We start from the raw sequence: 9,923 nt of genomic DNA, 5'->3' as shown, positions 1-9,923 counted from the left end.
AATCATGGAAACTGTCAGTGTGTCATTCTGTCAGTCAGTCATTCTGTCTGTCCCACGTTTTTCTACTCACTGACGTGGTCAATCTATGTGAAACTGCACATAGGCATTGAGGATTGGCATAGGTAGAAGGTGACAAAGCTACCAATGGCTATGGACTATATAATATAAAGTATTGTCATGGCTGTGAATATAACAACTAAATGTTGCACTGATGCAGTCAGTGTATCAGTATATGCACATTTGTCAATGAGCTCCAGCTGGGCTGAAACTAACAACCCAGCTTTCCAGAGTCAAACTGTAAACTCATTTACTGCAACACTGATTCTGAGAATTTATAAGTATTGAAAATAAAATAAGGAACACTGCAATAAGAAAATGTTTAGATGGTCTTTCTGAGGATGTGNTGGACTATATAATATAAAGTATTGTCATGGCTGTGAATATAACAACTAAATGTTGCACTGATGCAGTCAGTATTGAAAATAAAATAAGGAACACTGCAATAAGAAAATGTTTAGATGGTCTTTCTGAGGATGTGATGACGAAATCAGTGCTCAAATGCAAAACGTAGCAAAGCAAACATTTGTTTGTTACTGTAATACAGTAAATGTTCAGGAGACAGAACTGACTGCAAAAGAACTGTTTTTCATGCTGCTCTATTTTTACCTAACGCAGCAGAGGTCACTTGAGGCCTTTTTATACTCTGACACATGATTGCACTGATTGATGTCCATGACTGTGAGATGGAACAGGTGAGACATGAAGAAGAGCACCTGATAATGAGGGTGTGGCATTTTGAAGGCCAGTGTTTTACAGGTAAACAAAGTTTGCTAAACTATGAGATTTGAGCTCAGAGCAAAGAAGTGCTTTAAAATTCTATTTGTGTTAAACAGTGGCATTTTTTATTAATTATTAGTTATTTAACCTTTATTTAACCAGAAAAACCTCTCGAGATTAAAAATCTCTTTTTCAAGAGTGTCCTGGCCGAGACAGGCAGCAACATAAGTTACAAACAGACAGCAAAGAACAAGAATACAGAATAAGAATGGAAAGCTCTAAAAGGAGCAGTATCCTCCCGGGACCCAAACTTTTGTTTGGTATGCTTTTTTAGTTTCTCCTCGCTATTTGGGATCAGTAGGATCCGATAAGCATTGAAAACTAAACGTTGTTGACAATAATTAAGTCCTAGTGTCCTCAAACGAGTACTTCCTAATTAACAGCATCTTATCTTGTTACTGTTGCTAAAATTGGTCAAATCTGTTGGCATATCAAACATGATTATTATTCATAAATAAACAAGTTTCAACCATAAAAACTGATCAGATTTTGGACCTTTACCATTTTTGTGTCGAGATCGGCTGCAGACTGACTTGGCAGAGATGGCTGCCATCTTGTTTTTACATGGAGTAGTGTACTGTGGTCTTACTACAACTGGATGGCACAAAAAGTGTCCACAAACAAGGACAACAGGAGGCCTCAGGAGGATATATAACACAAAATAAGATTACTACAAAGAAAGGCCATAAAGTATGTTAATGTACACAAGAAGTGAAACATAAAAACGCAAAAAAGGGCAACTACACATGATTATAAAGACCAGCTAAGATACACCCTGACATTGGCATATAGAAGATTGTGTACAAAAATCCTGCAGTAGAGCTTTGAAACGACCAAGAGGAACTACTGAGTGCAACTCTAAGTTCTTCTGCAGAAGACTCCACGTATGAGGAGCTGCAGACATAAATGCACGCTTGCCAAACTCTGTATGTACCCTCGATACAGACAATAAAAACACGTTTTGTAGATGGAGAGCAGAGCCATTTTCAATTTTTTGCTTAATGTACACACATAAATATGCAGAAGAAGGCCAAGAGCAGCTTTGTAAATAAGAGAATGCAGATGAAAAAGCCTAAGAAATTGTAAAGAGAGCCAGCCAACCTGAGCAGACAGGATACAGTGATGACTTAAGGGCTTACAGTTGGTAATAAATCTCAATGCATCATGGTACACAGAACCCAGCACATGCAAACACTGGGTGCGAATACATCCCATAATCAAGCACAGTCAAGAATGTGGCAAAGACCAGTGTTGTTTTGGCCAAGAAACCAGTCAGGAGCCCTGTTGTTGCTACTGAGGCTCCAAGTCTTCAGAATTGTGTCCATAGTTTAGTTTGTCGTGTATTCAAGAGACAAACTGTAACCTGCTGTACCACTTCCATCCACTAGATGGCAGACTGTGTTTGTCGCCCACACTCAGCCGTCAGGTGTTTTTGTTTCATCAGAACAGTGTGCACTGAGCCGTGATGTGACAGGAATATGAGATAACATGTGATGTTTAATCTTGACTTTCTGCACGAGAGAGACAAAGACAGACAGACAGTCAGACAGCTGGAGCTCAACAGCTCAGTGTGGTGATGGAGGTGATAACATCTGAATACATGAGGAGAGAGGTCTGAGCATGTTCATGACACACACACACACACACACACACACAGTTACAGGAAATATTGGTTACCTGTAAGAACAAACAGTCAGTGAACATGTGCACACACGTCTTCCATTTCTCCTTCATCACTATTCCAGAGAGGATACCTGCAGGAGCACCACTCCACCCACCTCCTCTTCTCTCTAAATAAATGCAAAAACACACGCACACACCACACACACACACACACGCACACACACACACACATTTGACTGTATGTGTGAGAGGCCTCTGCTGGCTGCATCCATTCCCTAAAGCCTGATTCCTTTCCAGGGATGTCATTACCACGGGGCTAGTGGAGGATAAACATAAATAAACTCCATTTACCCTCGGCACAAATCACATTCAAGCTCTCTCTTTTCTCATATTGTTGGTTATTGTTATCTTCACAGGAGCACAGAGGAGCCATTAACCCACCGCCCACACACACATGAGGTGGAGGTAAAAGCAAACTGACGCTCAGCTGCAGCTCTGATCAGCGTCCATTCTATACAGGCCATACAAACACATCATGTCTACATTCATTTAAACTGTGAAGGTTAATGCCTGTCCATGTGAAGACTGTTGTTTTCTGGTACTTTTAACACCACAAGCCCAACTATGAGGCCTTTTTTAAAAAATCAGAGTTCAGACTATACTGGGTTTTACATTAGACAGTAATTTCATGTACAACGTGGGCACCAGACTCCATGAAAATAACCTTTTTACACAGCCTCTCCAAGGTGGGAATTTGACATCACTATGCCGCCGCACCATTCTGAATAAAAAGGTACAATCACGGAATGGGGGACAGAGTTATCTCCCCTTTGAGGCAGTATCAAAGGCAGCAACAGCGCTGAAACAATGTCTGCATGGACAGAACAACCAGAGCAACAGACACCGGCATGCTGTCTAAAATCACACACTGGAGCGCCACGATGCCGTCAAATGCAAAGGCGGCATAAAGAAGGGACTTCATCGAGGCCCTATGGACGACCTCTGTGTAAAAAGAACTTATGTTGCAGTGGAAAGAAAAAACATTGTGACATGGAGGCTAATGTGATAGCAGCTAGCTTGCAAAGGAGGGGGCAAAACTTGTGCTTTGAAAGAACTGAAAGCATTCAAGAAAAAAAACCATTGTGTTTCAGCCTATGAAATATCCGGGGAGGTCCCGGGTTCATATCCCAGAGGAGCTCCAGTTTGTAATAACCCAGCTCCTAGGCCATGACATATACGGACGGGGTGGGACACAGTGGATGGTGTTTAATCAAAAGGTATTTACTGTTACACAGTAAACAACCAACAAAAAACAACATGTGCGGCTAATCAGTAAGTCAGAGACGTAGATGTGAGTGAACACAGTAAAGTGTGAGGTGTTGCGAAGCCAAACAAAAGGCCAAAATGTGCTGACGCCAGAGGGGATGAGTCCAACACTGGAGCTGGGCTTCAATCCCCCAGGTGCCCTCAGCCCAGGTGCTCCAAATCAGCTGCTGCACTCCCGTGATGCCTTCAGGAACAGAAGGGAAAAACAGTTACTGGTAATCCATAACCAGCTCAGCACCTCAGGGGCCATCGCAGAAAGATAATCAACAACAACAACAGCAAAAAAGAAATAAGTATCTATAGGTATGTTGGTAAAATCCCTGAAAAACTGTGAAAAAATATTAGTATTATGCTTGTATTATATAAACAAATTTTTAAAAGAAAGTTAAATAGCCAAAAAAAAAAGACTGACAAAAAAGTTTAAATATAAAAAAAAAAATACCAGTAAAATATCTGAAAAGTACAAGTAAAATATCCCAACAAACAAAAATCTAAAAAAAATTTTAAAAAAAATTAGAAATAATATTTGACATTTTTTGGTGCATGAAAATTCACCAGAATGAGGGAAATTGTCTGATGCTCAAACTCTGGCTTAAAGTCTGTCCTCTGCACTTTGTATTGCGACGTGTGAAGCTATAGATGCACGATTACGCACTTTAACATGCTGCTTGTTTTGTTTTTTCTTATCAATTATGTGTTCTATTTATTAGAGGCTTTCAGGTTATATTTATTTTAGGTCTATCTTAAAATGTTACTTATTCTGCACGCTGCTGGACGTGGGTACTGAATTTTGTTCCCTCATGTTTTTAACATATTTGAATGACAATAAACTGAACCTTGAACCTTCAACGCTGAAACAAATGACACGTTACTATGCTAATAGGTTCAATGTACACATGTCAGTGTGTTAGCATGCTTCGCAGGAAAAGGACATTGATGAAATTTGCAATCTGACCATTTTTGGTGGAAGTTTTGCAGCACAAATGTAAGACAGCTAATTCCTGTAGATGGGCTGCTTAGCTACAAAACACATCCCTCAACTAACTGCAAAATCATTCAACTAATGAGACTGTTTGTGTCATCACAGTGGCTCCATTACTGAGGAACGTTTGTGGATTTAAAACTCCATTCTGCCTGCAACCAAAGAACCCACATGTGTATGAACCAAATATTCAAAGTCATGATTTATTCACATTATCGAGCATGTTTTCCAGAAGCATCTTCATGTGGGAGTTTTCTAATGTGTTGTTGGAGGCGGTGTGGGCATGTTGATGCCTGGGTGTGTCTAAGCTCTGTCCTCTGCAGACCAGCTGCAGCTCCATAAACACATATAAATTTCATGCTTCTGTTTTTGGCTGGTTGTGTTTCAGTGTCATCTGAAGATATGAAACATTCACATATCAAAGTGGGTCACATCAGTACAAACAGCCATGAGAGGATGACTCTGTCTAAATGATGCTCAGCTGCCTTGTGTCTATATCTGTCACTGTGAAATGTTATTTAGTAAATAAAAGTGTAGCCAGGACGCTGAGCGCTTAATGTAGCACAATTTATGAATGGATGATGGAGGGAGATAAACTGAATGTTGGTCTTATTCAAGGACAGAGAGAAGAGTTCACTCCAGTGCAGTCTGGTCTATCTGAGCCGTTTGCTAATGAAGACTTCAAAGTCTGATCTGCAGGATGGCAGCGCTGATTTCACATCCAGATATTCCTAATGACTCTAAAGTGAATTTCTGAAGCTTTTTTTCTCCCATTTTGACAGGAAGGCCATGGAAAATTGGACCGCAGCAGCCAGAGAGGATGAGTGATGCAACCCAGACCTTTGCATGTGCAATCATGTTAAATGACTCCAGGGTCTGTGGCTGTCGGGCCGAGCTCGCACCTCGATCAGGAAGTCAGATTTCTTTCAAGACTGCCAGTGAAAAATATCAGGAAGTGTTGTCGTCACTAAGGGACTGTTCGTTACTTCTGAGGGGTGGTGCAAAATGGAGGAGACATGTCCAACAATATTTTAAAGGGAAATTCCGGTTTATTTCAACCTGTCTCCTATCATCGTAAATTTGTTTCAAGTGACTAGTGACATAAAAATAATAGTTAGCATGTTAGCCGTTAGCCTAGATACAGCCGGGGCGCATAGTAGCGTCAGACCTGTTAAAACGTAAGTGAACGGGCAACCTTCAAGTGCAAAGTTAGTCCACTAAACAAGCTTTTTTTCCACAAAGACCGCCTCATATCGTTAGGATAAATGTCAGAGAACATATAGAAAACGACATGTAAACGTGTTGTCTTACCTTACCGGTGTGCTGCCATGTTTGTTTACCATTTAGCTCTGCTTTCCAAAGCGCGGCCGAAATATCGCGAGAACAAGCAGCGATCTCATACCGTGCCTGAAATCTCGCGAGAACAAGCAGCAACAGCTGGAAGGCAGAACCGGACAGTAGCCTGAAAAGTTCATTCATTTATTTTATGAAAGATTTATAGAATAATGGCTGACTTTTTGCCAGACTTCGACTTTGTGGAGGAGGAATTTGATTTTGCAGAGTTTGATGGCCGCCCTTATTTATTTGAGCCAGAATACACTGACGAAGAGCTTCGTGAAACTGAAGAACGGAGGAGGAGAGAGAGAGAGGCACAACAGGTAGAGGACGAGAGAGGAGTAATGGCTGCTGCAAGGCTGCGTAGCTCTGGAGATTGGTGGTGTACCTGTGAATGCTGTGCCCCAGTGCCCACAGAAGAGGAATGCCTCTGTTGCAAGGAATGGGACCGGTTGCAGCCTTATTTTCAAGGTCCGGATGTGACCGAGGACGAGACACCTCCACCTGGAGTAGTATCCAGCTGGGCTTTATCTAGAGCTCACGAGATTTCAGGCACGGTATGAGATCGCTGCTTGAAGGTTGCCCGTTCACTTACGTTTTAACAGGTCTGACGCTACTATGCACACCGGCTGTATCTAGGCTAACGGCTAACATGCTAACTATTATTTTTATGTCACTGGTCACTTGAAACAAATTTAGGACGATAGGAGACAGGTTGAAATAAACCGAAATTTCCCTTTAAGCAGTGGGGAGGGACTTATGTTTTTATTTTAGCTTAGGGGAGGAACATACAACTTTAAATGTCTTTATTTTATATTTATTTTCACCGTTTAAACTCTGCAACAGAAATGGTCCGCCAATATCTACACTGGTATTTTTGCTTTTTGTGATGACATTTCTTGGAGTATTTTCAAATGCTTCATATCCCTAAAAGAAGTACAATGTAAACTAAAAGGTTTTGCAAGTCAATAAACCATAATAATTGATTAAAGTATTGAAACTGTGTCTTTAAAAATACAAAAATCTGACATTTTTACAGATTTAGATTTTTAAATGTAGAAACATGAAGAAAATATTTCTTAACACTATAAGTTCCTTGAACAATGCACATTATTTAGTTTTTCACATGTGCTCATTTTTCTGAGCAGGATAAAAAGGTGTTGCAATGACTCATCATTCATTATTCTGGTGCCACTGGCTTTTTGTGTGGTTTTCACCACACGTAAGGTAGTGTAATGACATCATTGTAAGCTTACAGTGTAATGACAAAAGACAGAAGCCTTAGCTCTCTGCTTCAAAATGAATTAATGTTCTAGATATTATGGGTTTTATTTATTTTTTAAAGATTTTTTTTTTTGCCTTTAATGGACAGGACAGCTAAGTGTGAAAGGGGGAGAGAGAGAGAGAGAGAGAGAGGGGATGACATGCAGCAAAGGGCCACAGGCTGGACTCGAACCCAGGCCGCTGCGGCAACAGCCTTGTACATGGGGCGCCTGCTCTACCACTAAGCCACTGACACCCCATTTTGGGTTTTATTTTGTATTGATATACAGGATTATGCAAACAACTCACAACAATGTTGCAAACAACTGTCTCCTATAGCCATTAAGGGAAAATTGCGGGGTAAATTCCAGCATATCTCCAGTCAAATACTACGTTTGCACCACAGCTAAGGTGACATAACGTTGACAGAAGACAGAAGACCAGCTTTCTGTGGCAAATAGAGTGAATGTTTGGCCTATTATTTCAGATTAATACATATAAGATTATGGAAACAACAATCTCCTGTGGCTGTTACACAGACATACCAGAATAAGTATGGTGAAATACCACGTTTGTTAGTTTGGTGTGGCTGTCATGCACCAATATTCTGCTGAATTGCATTTGCAGTTTGTGTGATGAAGGATTTGCATTTTTCCGAAGATATTAGCTGCATAGCAGCAAAGCCTAAACTTAAACCCACTGAGGGGGCTGCAGACAGGCTACTAACTGACACGTTCGCCTGCCATGAACAACTGCTGTTCATCAAGTGAAAAGAAAGAGTCCCATTTCTTCTTCTTGTCTTTGACGCATAATTTATTTCTCACCACTGTAGACTTCAATGAAAAAGATACAACCTTCCATGAATCTGTGTCTAAAAACATTCAAAAGTACAATATCTCAACGTTACATTTAGCAGCGTACACCTGGCTTGACATGACCCAGCGTTGTGGTCAAAAATCTTTATGTACTCCTCCGTCTGGCAGCAGCTGTCCCTGAGTGAATGGTCCCTACCTGTATTGACAGATGCCCATGACAGAACAATGACCCCTTCTGGACAAATTAGCATCCCACATACATACATCACTCCCTCTGTGCTGTTTGCTTGTTGCATTGGCTCCAATACCTGCATTTGGTGTGAAGGGAGAGCATTTATCCCTATTACTTAGGAAGGCTCAAGGAGAAATATTTGTAGCTTCGGGGAGGGTCAAGTGAAATAAATAAATAAATAAAGTCACACCCCAGTTACCTCCCTTCTCTGATAAATATAGAACAGTCCCTGAGCTCCACGAGCAGTCAGGCCATGGGAGGCTGTCCCAGCATGCATGTGTTCAGTTTCTTTTCCTCTTGAAATTCTGCACAAAGTCTAATATTAGCTGAAGAATCTGACAGCTGTATGTTCAGGTCTTCTTGAGGACATCACCTGTTCTAGTTCAGACATGCAGATTCAGCCATTTTTTGCCTTTTGACCCAGAGAGCGAGACAGAGCAAGACTAGAGAAAGGACCAGGACCCCCAGAGGTTGTATTAAAGATGCTGGAATTACATAAATATATTCATAAAGTGGCTTTGAACATGAAATATGGCCACAGAGAAAATCCAAAGTTTCCACTTTGTAATATATCGTGCTGGTGTTGAGTGTCCACATCTTCAAACCTGTTCAGGAAAGAACAAAATAATTCTGCTTTGATGTATTGTGCAGTTTATTCTTGCCGTTTTGAGGGCTCAAGGAAATAACCATAAAACTCTGTATTCTTTGTAGGAGGAAGTTTCTGCCTGATGGTGCAAACCTACATATTGTTTTCCATCCTCAGCTGAATGGAAACGTCTCTGAACAGCCTGAAGGAGGACGTTGATGGAGCAGGAGGATGTTGATGGAGCCGGCTGATTGCTGCTGCTGGAGGTGTGCTGCAGATCTTGTGTTAGCCAGCCTGATAGACCGGCGAGCTCCGTCTTAATGGCTCCTTCAGCTCCTGCTGTTGGGAGATAAAAGCATCGCTCTCAGTGTCACGTGTGCCTCCAACAGTGTGTGTGTTGAGGTATAATGGAAGCTGACAGGACGGAATATCCTCCCTGAAGAACGCATCTGGATTGTAGAAAGCCTTCGGATGAAAAGAGAGAGTGGTGGGGCAGAATCAAAGAGATGGAGACATGGCCTGAATTCTGCTTTCAGGCTTCACATCTCAACTCAAGAGCTTTTGATGGCGGTGGAGTGGTGTTTTTCTGTATGTTTCTGTGTGTGTGTAAACATAAACAACCTGCCATGCAAAAAATATTTAATGTAGAACATCATACTGTGCGTTGCTTTAGACCGATCAGAGATGTACCTGTTGAGAAGTGTCCTGTGAGTCATTTTCACTGTCGTAGATGGGTTGATATGAGGCTTAAAAGGGAACTAACGTTTTTTTCAACCTGGGCCCTATTTGCCGATCTGCTTTTGTCTAAATGAGTGATAGGATGTTCAATATGTGACATTTCTCCAGTACAAAGCTAGGGCTGACCTGCCTGCAGCCTGTGAGCGCGCGCTATATTAAATAATAGGGCACTCAGACAGCGTCAAA

Source organism: Epinephelus moara, chromosome 7, assembly GCF_006386435.1.
Source record: "Epinephelus moara isolate mb chromosome 7, YSFRI_EMoa_1.0, whole genome shotgun sequence".
Classification (NCBI taxonomy): domain Eukaryota; kingdom Metazoa; phylum Chordata; class Actinopteri; order Perciformes; family Serranidae; genus Epinephelus; species Epinephelus moara.
Note: the sequence above shows the minus strand (reverse complement) of the source record.